Below are 14,345 nucleotides of genomic sequence, written 5' to 3' on the forward strand. Positions count from 1 at the left end.
TCTCTCTCTCTCTCTCGTTACTCAGTGTTTGGTTTCCGTGCCCAGTGCCCGTTCTTTGTGCAGTGCCTGCCAGGTTGCGAGGCATCTGCCACCTTTGCCCGGTCTTCAGTCCCTGCACCCGGTGTCTGTGTCCTTGCCCGGCCCCATCCCGAGAGCAGTCGCTGCTTTTGTCTCAGGATCTCGCTGATCATCCGTGCGGCTGCGTGGGCAAACTTGCCCAAAAAGACGTTTGATTCAATTGGTCGACTGTTTTTTTCCTCTCTGTTTTTATTTTGAGTTTCAGCATGGGTTTTGTATTAATGCTGGATGCCGCTCCACGGTTCTAAGTGGTGTAGTTAATTGTGTATTATTTGGGACTTAGCTGCAGTAATTTTGCTGTCTTGTCTCTGAAGGAGTATATGTGCATAGTATGTGATGTAGGTTTATTAGATTCTTCCTTTCAGCAGTCTGGTTTTACATTGGAAGTAGGTCACGGGCTTCTGTGTGCGCAGTGTCTGTAACACTGCACATAGATGGAAAAACTTGGCAAACTCCCATAGGGGGGAATTGGAATCAGAATCAGGTTTAATACCACTGGCAAATGTCCTGAAATTTGCCAGACCATGTCTCAGACTCCGAGGGTTAAACCAAAGGGGGAGTCTACACAGATCGTGGCTATATTTCTTGAAATTTAGAAGGTGATGTAATTGAAGCTTTCCTGATAATAAAAGCATTGTGATTAGACAAATAGAAGCTGTGGCTGGTGTTAGGAGAGTTTAGATCAAGAAGATGATCTGAAAGTTAGAGCCAGACGTGTCGAGAGTGGCTAGATAATGGGTCCTGGCAGGAATTTGGAAAACTCATCTTCCAAAGGCAATTACTGCCAGAGGAAAGGGCATAAATAGGAATTTGAAGGGAATTGGGTCCGGAAGCAGGGGCTTGGCCCAAAACAACAACTATTTTTATTCATTTCCAGAGACGCTGCCTGACCTGCTGAGTTCCTCCAACATTTTGTGTGTGTGGTTTTGGATTTCCAGCACCCGCAGACTTTCTCTTGTTTATAATTTGCAGGAAAACGTCCAGATTCTGAAAATGTGATGCAGGGCATTGAAACAGGTTTATTACCACTGACATGTTCAAGTTTATTGTCATTTAACAGTACACACGTATACCACCAAACAAAACAACATTCCTCCAGACCAAGGTGCAGAACACAGTACATATAACTCACATTCAACACATTATCACAAACACTTTAACAAATAATAAGGTGCGTTTATGATACAAGTTTAAAAAGTAAACAGTATGACACTATTGGCATGGTATGTGATGAGACCTGAGTGGTGGCAGGGAGTTTAGTAGTCTCACGGCCTGGGGGCAGAAGCTCTTTCCCATCCTAACTGTTCTTGTCCTAATGCTATGGTACCTCCTCCCTGATGGTTGCGGGGGGGGGGGTGTCAAAGAGATTGTTGGAGGACGGGGGATCTCAGTGTGGTATGGCAATTGTCCGGTATCAGACTGCAAAGCACTCCAGCGTGTGGTGAAAACTGCCCAGCGGATTATCGGCACCCCAATTGCCCACCATTGAGAACATCTACCATAAACGCTGCCTGGGCAGGGCAGGATGCATCTCACCCTAACCATGGACTTTTTACTCTCCTCCCATCCAGTAGGCACTACAGGAGCCTCCGCTCCCACACCAGCAGGCTCAGGAAGAGCTTCTTCGCTGAGGCTGTGACCCTGCTGAACCTCACATCACAATGCTAAGCAGTATTGCACCCATATTGTACTGTCTCAGTACTTTTATATTTGTGTGCTGTAGCACTTTTTTTATTCGTAGTTATTTTGTGAATAACACTATTCTTTGCATTTCTGGTCAGATGCTAACTGCATATTATTGGCTTTGCATCTGTACTCGGCACAATGACAATAAAGTTGAATCTAATCTAATCTAATATGCAGCGCTTTTGATAAATATCTCTGATGGGTAGAAGAGGGGCTCTGATGATCCCTTCAGCAGTCCTTGTAATCCTTTGTAGGGTGTCGCAGTCGGATGCCTTGCAATTCCTGTACTAGATAGTGACGCAACTGGTCAGGACGCTCAATGTAACAATTGGTTAGAATTTTGGGGGAGGGGGGAAAGCCTTGATTGCGTCAATCTCCCCAGGAAATGTTGGTTCTGCTGTGCTTTCTTGATGAAAGAGGTGATGTTGAGAAGCCAGGTGAGATCTCCTGTTATGTGCACTCCCGGAAACTTGGCGCTCCTAACTCTGTCCATGGAGGAGCTGCGTATGTGTGGTGAAGAGTGGTCAGCCTGCACCTTCCTAAAGTCTGCAATCGGCCCTTTAGCCGTGTGCAGGTTTGACGTTCAAGTCGTTGTGCTCGCACCATTCTACCTGCCGCTGTTCCTCAACTCTGTATGCTGTCTTGTTGTTGTTGACGAGGAGAACTTGATGATTTGGTTTGAACTGGTTCTAACAGTGCAGTCATGCGTCATTAAATTTGTTGTTTTGCTTTGCATACAAAAATTCTATAAATTACAAGCATATATAAAAAATGGTGCCAAAAGAAGGCAAGATAACGAGATAATCTACATGGATTCATGGCCTTTTCAGAAATTTGATGAAAGAGAGGCAGAAGCTGTTTCTAAAATGTTAAGTTTGGTTCTTTAAGCTCCTGTACCATCTCATTGTTGGTAATAATGAGAAGAAGGCACGCTTAAGAAGGGAGGGAAGCAAAAGGAAGGTCAGTTAGCTCGACATCAGTGGTAGGAAAGATGTTAGAGTCCATTATTAAGGATGAGGTTTTGGACTACTTGGAGGTGTATGATAATTATAAGCCAAAGTCTGCATGGTTTCCTTAAAGGGAAATCATACTGGACAAATCTGTTAGAGTTCTTTGAGGAATTAACAAGCAGGATAGACAAAGGATAGTCACTGGATATTGTTTACTTGGATTTTCAGAAGGCTTTTGACAAGATGCCACACATGAGGCTGCTTAACAAGAGCCTATGGTTTTCTCAACAGGAAAGATACTAGTATAGATAGAAGATCATACTGGAAAAATATTGTATCATTTCTTACTGCATGCATTACTAAATGACAATAAAAGAGGACTACGTGTCCTCATAATCTAATCTAATCTAAGATTGGCTGACTGGCAGGAGGCAAAGAATGGGAATAAAGGGGGCCTTCTCTGGTTGGCGGTTGGTGACTAGTGGTGTTCTGCAGGGGTTGGTATTGGGACCACTTCTTCTCGTGTTGTATGTCAATGATTTGGATGATTGAATTGACGGCTTTTTGGCCACATTTGCAGACAATACGAAGATAGGTGGAAGGGCAGGTAACGTTGAGGAATCACGGAGTCTGCAGAAGGACCTGGACAGATTGGGAGATGGGCAAAGAAGTGGCAGATAGAATATAGCGTCGGGAAGTGCGCGGTCAGGCACTTTAGTAGAAGGAAAAGAGGCATGGACTATTTTCTAAATGGAGAAAAAAATCAAAAATCTGCAAAGGAACTTGGGAGCCCATGTGCAGGTTTCTCTAAATGTTAACTTGTAGGTTGAGTCGGTGGTAAGGAAGGTAAATGCAATGTTAGCATTCATTTTGAGTTGATTAGAATACAAAAGCAAGGATGTAATGCTGAGGCTTTATAAGGCATTGGTCAGACCGCACTTGGAGCATTGTGAGTAGTTTTGGGACCCTTATCTAAGAAATGATGTGCCAGCATTGGAGAGGGTCCAGAGGAAGTTCATGAGAATGATTCTGAAAATGAAAGGGTTAACATATGAGGAGCATTTGATGGCCCTGGGCCTGTACTCGCTGGAGTTTAGAAGAATGAAGGGGAGATCTTATTGAAGCTTATTGAATATTGAAAGGCCTAGGCAGAATGGATGTGGAGAGGATGCTTCCTAAAGTATGGTGGGGGAGTGTAGCACCAGAGGGCACAGCCTCAGAGCAAAGGGACGTCCATTTAGAACAGATAAGAAGGAATTTCTTTAGCTAGAGGGTGGTGAATCTGTGGAATTCATTGCCCTGGATGGCTGTGGAGGCCAAGTTATTGAGTCTATTTAAAACAGAGGTTGATAGGTTCTTGGTTAATCAACTTGTAGACCACATCTTTACTGCTGTTTGGGGGTCTGTATATAACTCCCATCTGGGTCTTTTTACTCGTGCAGTTCCTTAGTTCTATCCACAATGATACCTTCTGATCTCTTCTAAAGATTTAATTTTATTTTTTACTAATAGAGCCACGCCACTCCCTCTGTAACTGTGCTACAAGTTCATTTACCTTATTCCAGATACTGTGTGCATTCAGATATAACACCTTAAGTCCTGTATTCACCTTTTTCAATTTTGTCCACCTTTTATGTTGCAACTCATCCCGTTGACTGCAGTTTTGCCCTATCATCAGCCTGTCCTTGCTAAGTCTCACTGTAAGCCTCCACAAAGGTTATGTGGAGAAGTCAGGAGAACGGGGTTGAGAGGGATAATAAATCAGCCATGATGGACTGGACCTGATGGGCCAGGGGGCATAATTCTGCTCCTATATCTTAAGATCTTGGATGGTGAGAGTCCTTCACGATGGACGTCACTTTCTTGAGGCATTGCCTTTTGAGGGTGTCCTCGTCGCTGGGAAGGCTAGTGCCCATGATGTCCATGAGACTGGCTGAGTTTACAACATTTTCCAATCCTACTCAGTGGCCCCTCTATACCAGATGGTGGATGCAACCAGTTGGAATGTTCTCCATGGTGCATCATTTGCTAGTCTTTGATGACATACCAAATCTCCTTTAACTCCTCATGAAATATAGCCGCTGGTGTGCTTTCTCCAAAGTTGCATCAATATGTTGGGCCCAGGTTAGATCACTGAGGAACTTGAAGCTGTTTACTTTTTCCACTGCGAGCCCTTCGATGAGGACTGAAGTGTGTTCTGCTGACTTCCCCTTCCTGAAGGCCACAGTCAACAGACCTGACCTATTGACTCAGGTCGCCCCTCTCTATGGATGCTGCTGAATGTTTCTGCAGTCTGTTTTTGCAAAAGGAGTTACCGATCACCCGTGATATCCCAGAGTGGTGGACATCAGTGTCAGCACACCCTTTGTAAGATAAGGGGCACAAAACTGCTCACAATTCTCCAAGTGAGGCTTCACCAGTGCTTTATAAAGTCTCTACATTACATCCTTGCTTTTATATTCTAGTCCTTTTGAAATGAATGCTAATATCGCATTTGCTTTCCTCACCACGGACTCAACCTGTAAATTAGCTTTTAGGAAATCCTGCCCAGGGACTCCCAAATTCCTTTGCACTGCAGATTTTTGTATTTTCTCTCCGTTTAGAAAATAGTCAACCCTTTCATTTCTTCCACCAAAGTGCATGACCATACACTTCCTGACACTAAGTTCCATCTGCCACTTTTTTTGCCCATTCTCCTCAGCTGTCTAAGTCCTTCTGTTGCCTCTCTACTTCCTCAAAACTACCTGCCCCTCCACCTATCTTCATATCATCTGCAAACTTTGTAACAAAGCCATCAATTCCATCATCCAAATCATTGAAATATAATGCAGAAAGAATCGGTCCCAACACAGACCCCTGTGGAACACGACTAGTCACCGGCAGCCAAGCAGAAAAGGCTTCCTTTATTCCCACTCTTTGCTTCCTGCCGGTCAGCCACTGCATTATCCATGCTGGAATCTTTCCTGTAATACCATGGGCTCATAGCTTGTTAAGCAGCCTCATGTGTGGCACCTTGTCAAAGGCCTTCTGAAAATCCAATACCCAAAATCAACCGATTCTCCTTTGTCTATCCTGCTTGTTATTTCTTCAAAGAATTTCACCAGGTTTGTCAGGCAAGATTTTCCCTTGACACAACCATGCTGTCGATGGCCTATTTTATCACGTGTCTCCACGTACCTTGAAACCGCATCCTTAACAATTGACTCCAACATCTTCCCAACCACTGAGGTCAGACTAACTGGCCTATAATTTCCCTTCTTCTGCCTTTCCCTTCCTTGAAGATAAAATGACATTTGCAATTTTCCAGTCTTCCTGAACCATTCTTGAAAGATCGTTACTAATGCCTCCACAATCTTCAGCCACCTCTTTCAGAGCACTGGGGTGTATACCATCTGGTCCAGGTGACTTATCTACCTTCAGACCTTTCAGTTTCCCAAGAACCTTCTCCCTAGTAAAGGTAACTTCACATACTTCATGACCCCTGACATCTGAAACTTCCACCATGCTGCTAGTGTATTCCACAGTGAAGACTGATGCAAAATTCTTATTAAGTTCATCCGCCATTTCCTTATTCCCCATTACTACCTCTCCAGCATCATTTTCCAGTGGTCTGATATCCACTCTTGCCTCTCTATTACACTTTGTGTATCTGAAGAAACATTTGATATCCTCTTTAATATTATTGGCTTGCTCTCATTTGTAGTCCATCTTTACCTTCTTAATGACTTGTTTTAGTTGCCTTCTGTTGGTATTTAAAAACTTCTCAATTCTCTAACTTCCCGCTAATCTTTGTTCTATTATATACCCTCTCTTTGGCTTTTATATTGGCTTTGACTTTCCTTGTTAGCCATGGTTGTTTCATCTTTCCTTTAGAATACTACTTCCTCTTTGGAACTTATATATCCCGTGACTTCCAAATTGCTTCTAGAAATTCCAGCCATTGCTGCTGTGTTGTCATCCCTGCCAGTGTTCTTTTCCAATTAATTCTGGCCAACTCTTCTCTCATGCTTCTGTAATCCCCTTTACTCCACTGTAATACTGGTACATCTGACTTTAGCTTCTCCTTCTCAAATTTCAGGATGAATTTGATCATATTATGATCATTATCTCCTAAGGGTTCTTTTACCTCAAGCTCTCTAATGAATTCTGGTTCATTGCTCAACACTCAATCCAGAATAGCTGATCCCCTAGTGGGCTCAACCACGAGTTGCTCTAAAAAAGCCATTTTGTAGGCATTCTAGAAATTCCCCCTCTTGAAACCCAGCACCAACCTGATTTTCCCAATCTATCTCCATATTGAAATCCCCATGACTATTGTAACATTGCCCTTTTGGCGTGCGTTTTCTATCTCCCATTGTAACTTGTAGACCACATCCTTACTGCTGTTTGGGGGTCTGTGTATAACTCCCATCTGGGTCTTTTTACTCTTGCAGTTCCTTAGCTCTATCCACAATGATTCAATACCTTCTGATCTTGTCTAAAGATTTAATTTTATTTTTTACTAATAGAGCCACGCTACTCCCTCTGTAACTGTGCTACAAGTTCATTTACCTTATTCCAGATACTGTGTGCATTCAGATATAACACCTTAAGTCCTGTATTCACCTTTTTCAATTTTGTCCACTTTTTACGTTGCAACTCATCTCGTTGACTGCAGTTTTGCCCTATCATCAGCCTGTCCTTGCTAAGTCTAAGCCTCTGTTCGTAAACCAACTGCCCCCCCAGTACTATCACTCCAGTTCCTTTCCCGCTGCCAAATTAGTTTTAACCCTCTCGAGCAACTCCAGCCAATGGCCACAAGGGCAGTTTCCATCCCCAGTCTGCTAAAAGAGGGTGGTGGGTGGTATTGTGGTGCATCAGAGGCTCCACCAACCAAGTTCAATCCTGATCCCGATCTTGGTCTTTGTGGAGTTTGCACGTTCTCTCTGTGATGCACGGTTTACTCTGTTTCCTCTCCATGTTTTCAAGGTGTGCTGGATGGCTGATTAGCTGCTGTGCATTGTAGTTTAGCGCAAGTTTGCAGGGAATGGGTCCCAGTAGAGATGACGATAATGGGTCATGGGGATGTTCTGTGGGAATCAGCATGGACCCAATGGGTGAAATGGCCTCCTTATGTATTATTACTCTGAAATAAAGCTAGATACTGCTTTGTGCCAGAGAGATATTGGGAAGGGTTCTGTTTAGGCTGAGTATTATTAGGGCATCATGGTTTGAAGGTTAAAGGTGCCCACTTTGTGTGCTGGCAGAACTGATCTACGAATGTGAGTTCACCAACCTGCTCACTTGCCCACCTGCATTTGTAACATACCATAAAATCATAAAACATAGGAACAGAATTTGGCTATTCAGCCCATCCAGTCTGCTCTGCCATTCTATCATGGCTGATTTATTATCCCTCTCAACCCCATTCTCCTTCCTTCTCCCCATAACCTTTGATGTCTTGACTAATCAAGAATCTATCATAGAAACGTAGAAACATAGAAAATAGGTGCAGGAGTAGGCCATTCGGCCCTTCGAGCCTGCACCGCCATTTATTATGATCATGGCTGATCCTCCAACTCAGAACCCCGCCCCAGCCTTCCCTCCATACCCCCTGACCACCGTAGCCACAAGGGCCATATCTAACTCCCTCTTAAATATAGCCAATGAACTGGCCTCAACTGTTTCCTGTGGCAGAGAATTCCACAGATTCACCACTCTCTGTGTGAAGAAGTTTTTCCTAATCTCAGTCCTAAAAGGCTTCCCCTCTATCCTCAAACTGTGACCCCTCGTTCTGGACTTCCCCAACATCGGGAACAATCTTCCTGCATCTAGCCTGTCCAATCCCTTTAGGATCTTATACGTTTCAATCAGATCCCCCCTCAATCTTCTAAATTCCAACGAGTACAAGCCCAGTTCATCCAGTCTTTCTTCATATGAAAGTCCTGCCATCCCAGGAATCAATCTGGTGAACCTTCTTTGTACTCCCTCTATGGCAAGGATGTCTTTCCTCAGATTAGGGGACCAAAACTGCACACAATACTCCAGGTGTGGTCTCACCAAGGCCTTGTACAACTGCAGTAGTACCTCCCTGCTCCTGTACTCGAATCCTCTCGCTATAAATGCCAGCATACCATTCGCCTTTTTCACCGCCTGCTGTACCTGCATGCCCACTTTCAATGACTGGTGTATAATGACACCCGGGTCTCGTTGCACCTCCCCTTTTCCTAATCGGCCACCATTCAGATAATAATCTGTTTTCTTATTTTTGCCACCAAAGTGGATAACTTCACATTTATCCACATTAAATTGCATCTGCCATGAATTTGCCCACTCACCCAACCTATCCAAGTCACCCTGCATCCTCTTAGCATCCTCCTCACAGCTAACACTGCCACCCAGCTTCTTGTCATCCGCAAACTTGGAGATGCTGCATTTAATTCCCTCATCCAAGTCATTAATATATATTGTAAACAACTGGGGTCCCAGCACTGAGCCTTGCAGTACCCCACTAGTCACCGCCTGCCATTCTGAAAAGGTCCCGTTTATTCCCACTCTTTGCTTCCTGTCTGCTAACCAATTCTCCACCCACACCAATACCTTACCCTCAATACCGTGTGCTTTAAGTTTGCAGCTGTTCAACCCTGCTTTAAATATTCCCAATGATCTGGCCTTGACTGCCGTCAATGGCATCGAGTCCACAGATTCACCACCCTCTGGCCAAAGACATTTCTCCTTATTCCTATTCTGGCTGCTCCCAACTCTGTTCATGATAAAAGTAATGGCGATGCTGATGTCCTCTTCCCCCCACAATACCACCATGTTGCTGCGTAAGTAATTCCCAAGCATTTAGCCCCATCCTTTACCTTCAGACTGATTTAGTACCAAACCCTACAACAAAGAAGTATGTCTGATAACTTAGTGGTTTTCTACTAATTTAAATTTTATTGCTCAGGTAATCTGGAGTGCTCCCATGTACTTGCCTTCAGCTTTGCCTTGCTCCTAGCCCACACAATTTGCATTGCTTCCAGTTTTTACAACACCAGAATGCTCAAAATCCCTCTTTTCCAAGCCCCTTCAGTTCTGATTTGAAACTTACTTAAAATCTTTCACTCCCCTTCCAAATGTCTTCACCCTACCTTGTGACCTCTCTGCAGAATGTGTTCATGTTGTATTAGGAGTCTATGGAATATAATGTGTGATTTTTTTTGCCCCCCATATTTCCTTGTAATGCATGGACCATTGACTCACTCAGACCAATTCTATTCCCAGTTTCCCATTAAAATACCTCTCCCCATCCCTCACCTGTTCAACCACCCATCTATACATGACAATTCAGAATGTTCAATTAATCTAATGGCAAATGCCTTTTTGTATGTGGAAGAAATCAGAACACCCACAGGAAAATTCATGTAGTACCCATCGTCCATCCAGTGCTCGTCCCCACCAGTCCAGTCGTCCATCTGCTACCCGTTCCCACTAATCCCATTGTCCTGGCCCTGAATCTTCCATGACATCTAAAGTGCTCACCTAAACATGCGTTGATAGTATCTGCCTTCAGATTCCATCTGCCCTATGGGTGAAGAAGATATTCTTCAAATCTCTTTTCTGAAACTAAGCTTGTGCCCTCTGGTTTTAGACACCTTGCAACTGTCTGCCCTATATATGCCTTTCATAATTTTCATTACCAGAGTCAGCTCCTTCCTCAGCCTCCTTTGCTCCAAACCTCTCCAGTCTCTCCTCATAACTGAACTGTTCCATCCCAAGCCACCACCTCTCCACTACACATTAGAACGATAGTGTGACGATCAGAAGCCATACACTGTACTCCATCTGTGGTCCAACCAATGTTTTTTAAGTTGTACCTTAACACCTGTTCTCTTAAATTCTATATACGTATTTGGATTCTTGAGAATCAATCTGATGGCCCCATTCCCTGCCTGTTTCCCGTATGAGGTGTCGTGACAACATAGTGGTTAGCGCAACACTATTACAGCTCAGGGCATCGGATTTCAGAGTTCATCTCCAGCGCTGTCTGTAAAAAGTTGGTACATTCTTCCCGTGAGCACATGGGTTTCCTCCCACAGTCCAAAGATGTACTAGTTAGTAGGTTAATTGGTCATTGTAAATTGTCCCATGATTAGGCTAGGGTTAATAGGTGGATTGCTGGGCAGTGCGACTCATTGGTCCATAAGGGCCTGTTCTGGGCTGTATCTCTAAATAAAATAAACAAATATTGTTTGACTGCTTTGTGTTAATAGGCTTGGAAACTGGGAATGGATGGAAGCGTTGTGAGCCCTTTACTGATGAATGTACCTTCCGGTCTGTTTAGAGTTGTTAGGTGGCACTCCTGTTTCATCATCATCACGTGCCGTGTTGTATGACATCATCATCACATGCCATGTTTTATGACATCACCATCACGTGCTGTGTCATATCGATCAGGGTCTTTCCATGACCACGATTGTCCTTGGCAAATTTTTCTACAGAAGTGGTTTGCCATTGCCTTCTGGGCAGTGTCTTTACAAGACGGGTGACCCCAGCCATTATCAATACTCTTCAGAGATTGTCTGCCTGGTGTCAGTGGTCACATGACCAGGACTTGTGATACGTACCGGCTGTTCATATGACCATCACCACCTGCTCCTGTGGTTTCACATGACCTTGATCAGGGGGGCTGAGCAGATGCTACCCCCTGCCCAAGTGTGACCTGCAGGCTAGAGGAGGAAAGGGGCGCCCTAACCCTCCTTTGGTAGAGACACCATCTCCACCCCAACACACCTGCCTGGATAACTGAGGAAATCAGGTTGTTTTCTCCTGAATGTCAGTGCAGCAGAGTAACTACTATGTTGGATCCAGTAAATGATGGTGAATCTGAGAAGGGGAAGGGTGTAAAATGACAGCTCCTAATCGCTCTTGCAGAAATGCTGGTGTGTATGCTGGTTGGGGAGCTGTGTAGGTAGTGGAACAGGATTGGGAGGGAGGGAGGGAGAGAGAGAGAGAGAGAGATAGATAGATAGATATATATGCATGCTGGTTGGGGATTTGCGGGAGCTGTGTAGGTAGTGGAATGGGATTAATGCATGAGAGAGAGAGAGCGAGAGAGAGGTTTGTTGGTTGGGGGTTTGTGGGAGCTGTGTAGGTAGCGGAAGGGGATTAGTACACGAGGAGAATGAGGTATGTGGGGTTTTACAGGAAACTGTTGTGTGTCACGATGACCTTTCTATCCACATGGCTGCAGTCCCATTCATTATTTATCACACTGATACAGGCGAAGGGTTTCTGCTGCCAAGTTGTCTGCTAATGAAATTATGAGTCTGTTCTCATCTGTCTGAGGTCAGGCTTGTGCTGCATGCGTTGTGTATCTCTCCTGAGAAACAGAGTGGGTTGTGGTGTCCTGTAACTGAGCATCTGTAGAAAAGGCCTGAAGCCATAAATGTAATCCTGCAGTTTCCTCGCTCTTTAACACTGCTGATGCACAAGCCTCTTGTTTCTTTTGTATTGACCATTAGATTTTGGAGATTTTTTATTAATATAAATGATAAGCAATGTAATCAAACAAATTAAAATCAGCAAAACCATATTGCAGTACTCAATGCAGAAATCTTTTGCTGGTTGGTTTCAAATAATCTTATTGGTCAGAAGTACAGCCAATCAAATCTTAGCACCCCTGCAAGCTGTTGACAAACCTGTCCTGGTCTGCAGGTGATCAGCATCTCCTCGTCCTCCATTACTCAGTGCTCTCTCGCTCATTCTGCACCACTTGTATTCTGTGACCGGGAGGAGTCAGTGTGCCATGCAAGTACTGAGTGTGAGAGCTTGCTGCCTGTTTGAATATCTGAAGGGGCTGCTCCTTCAGGTTTGAATTAAATGGACTTTATTTCTTACATCCTTCACACACATGAGTAAAAGTCTTTGCAAACACGAGGAAATCTGCAGATGCTGGAATTTGAAGCAACGCACATCAAAGTTGCTGGTGAACGCAGCAGGCCAGGCAGCGTCTCTAGGAAGAGGTACAGTCGACATTTTGGGCTGGGACCCTTCATCAGGACTAACTGAAAGAAGAGCTAGTAAGAGATTTGAAAGTGGGAGAGGGAGGGGGTGATCCGGAATGATAGGAGAAGACAGGAGGGGGAGGGATGGAGCCAAGACCTGGACAGTTGATTGGCAAAAGGGACTAAGGAGCTGGTGGTAGACCTGAGGAGAGCTAAGGTACCGGTGACCCCTGTTTCCATCCAGGGGGTCAGGGTGGACATGGTGGAGGATTACAAATACCTGGGGATACGAATTGACGATAAACTGGACTGGTCTAAGAACACTGAGGCTGTCTACAAGAAGGGTCAGAGCCGTCTCTATTTCCTGAGGAGACTGAGGTCCTTTAACATCTGTCGGACGATGCTGAGGATGTTCTACGAGTCTGTGGTGGCCAGTGCTATCATGTTTGCTGTTGTGTGCTGGGGCAGCAGGCTGAGGGTAGCAGACACCAACAGAATCAACAAACTCATTCGTAAGGCCAGTGATGTTGTGGGGATGGAACTGGACTCTCTCACGGTGGTGTCTGAAAAGAGGGTGCTGTCTAAGTTGCATGCCATCTTGGACAATTTTTCCCATCCACTACATAATGTACTGGGTGGACACAGGAGTACATTCAGCCAGAGACTCATTCCACCGAGATACAACACAGAGCGTCATAGGAAGTCATTCCTGCCTGTGGCCATCAAACTTTACAACTCCTCCCTTGGAGGGTCAGACACCCTGAGCCAATAGGCTGGTCCTGGACTTATTTCATAATTTACTGGCATAATTTACATATTACTATTTAACTATTTATGATTCTATTACTATTATTTATGGTGCAACTGTAACGAAAACCAATTTCCCCCGGGATCAATAAAGTATGACTATGACTATGATATGAGAGGATCATGGGACTGGAGGCCTAAGGAGAAAGAAAAGGGGGAGTTGGGAAGCCCAGAGGATGGGCAAGGGGTATAGTCAGAGGGACAGAGGGAGAAAAAGGAGAGAGAGAAAAAGAATGTGTGTATATAAATAAATAACGGATCGGGGACGAGGGGGAGGTGGGGCATTAGCGGAAGTTTGAGAAGTCAATGTTCATGCCATCAGGTTGGAGGCTACCCAGACGGAATATAAGGTGTTGTTCCTCCAACCTGAGTGTGGCTTCATCTTTACAGTAGAGGAGGCCGTGGATAGGCACGTCAGAATGGGAATGGGATGTGGAATTTAAATGTGTGGCCACTGGGAGATCTTGCTTTCTCTGGTGAAAATGTTTGCATTGCGTCTCCGTCTGAATGTGCAAATTATAGTAATTTAAATATAATGTACAGTAAGATATACAACAGAACAGTTAATATAGCTTAGAAATACAGTTGTGCCAGTGTGAGTTAATCAGTCTGATGGCCTGGTGGAAGAAGCTGTCCCGGAGCCTGTTGGTTTTGGCTTTAATGCTGCGGTACCGTTTCAGAGATGGTAGCAGCTGGAACAGTTTGTGTTTGGGGTCCCCAATGATCCTGCGGGCCCTTTTTACACACCTGTTGCTGTAAATGTCCTGAATAGTGGGAAGTTCACATCTACAGATGTGCTGGGCTGTCCGCACCACTCTCTGCAGAGTCCTGCGATTGAGGGAGGTACAGT

General features: G+C 44.6%; 1 protein-coding gene across 1 annotated transcript in view; it reads left to right on the forward strand.

Moving 5' to 3' along the window:
- Positions 1-14,345, forward strand: part of ccdc92 (coiled-coil domain containing 92) — a 60,957-nt gene that overhangs the window by 627 nt on the left and 45,985 nt on the right. The window lies entirely within an intron of this gene.

The sequence above is a fragment of the Mobula hypostoma genome, chromosome 21 (assembly GCF_963921235.1).
Source record: "Mobula hypostoma chromosome 21, sMobHyp1.1, whole genome shotgun sequence".
Lineage (NCBI taxonomy): Eukaryota > Metazoa > Chordata > Chondrichthyes > Myliobatiformes > Myliobatidae > Mobula > Mobula hypostoma.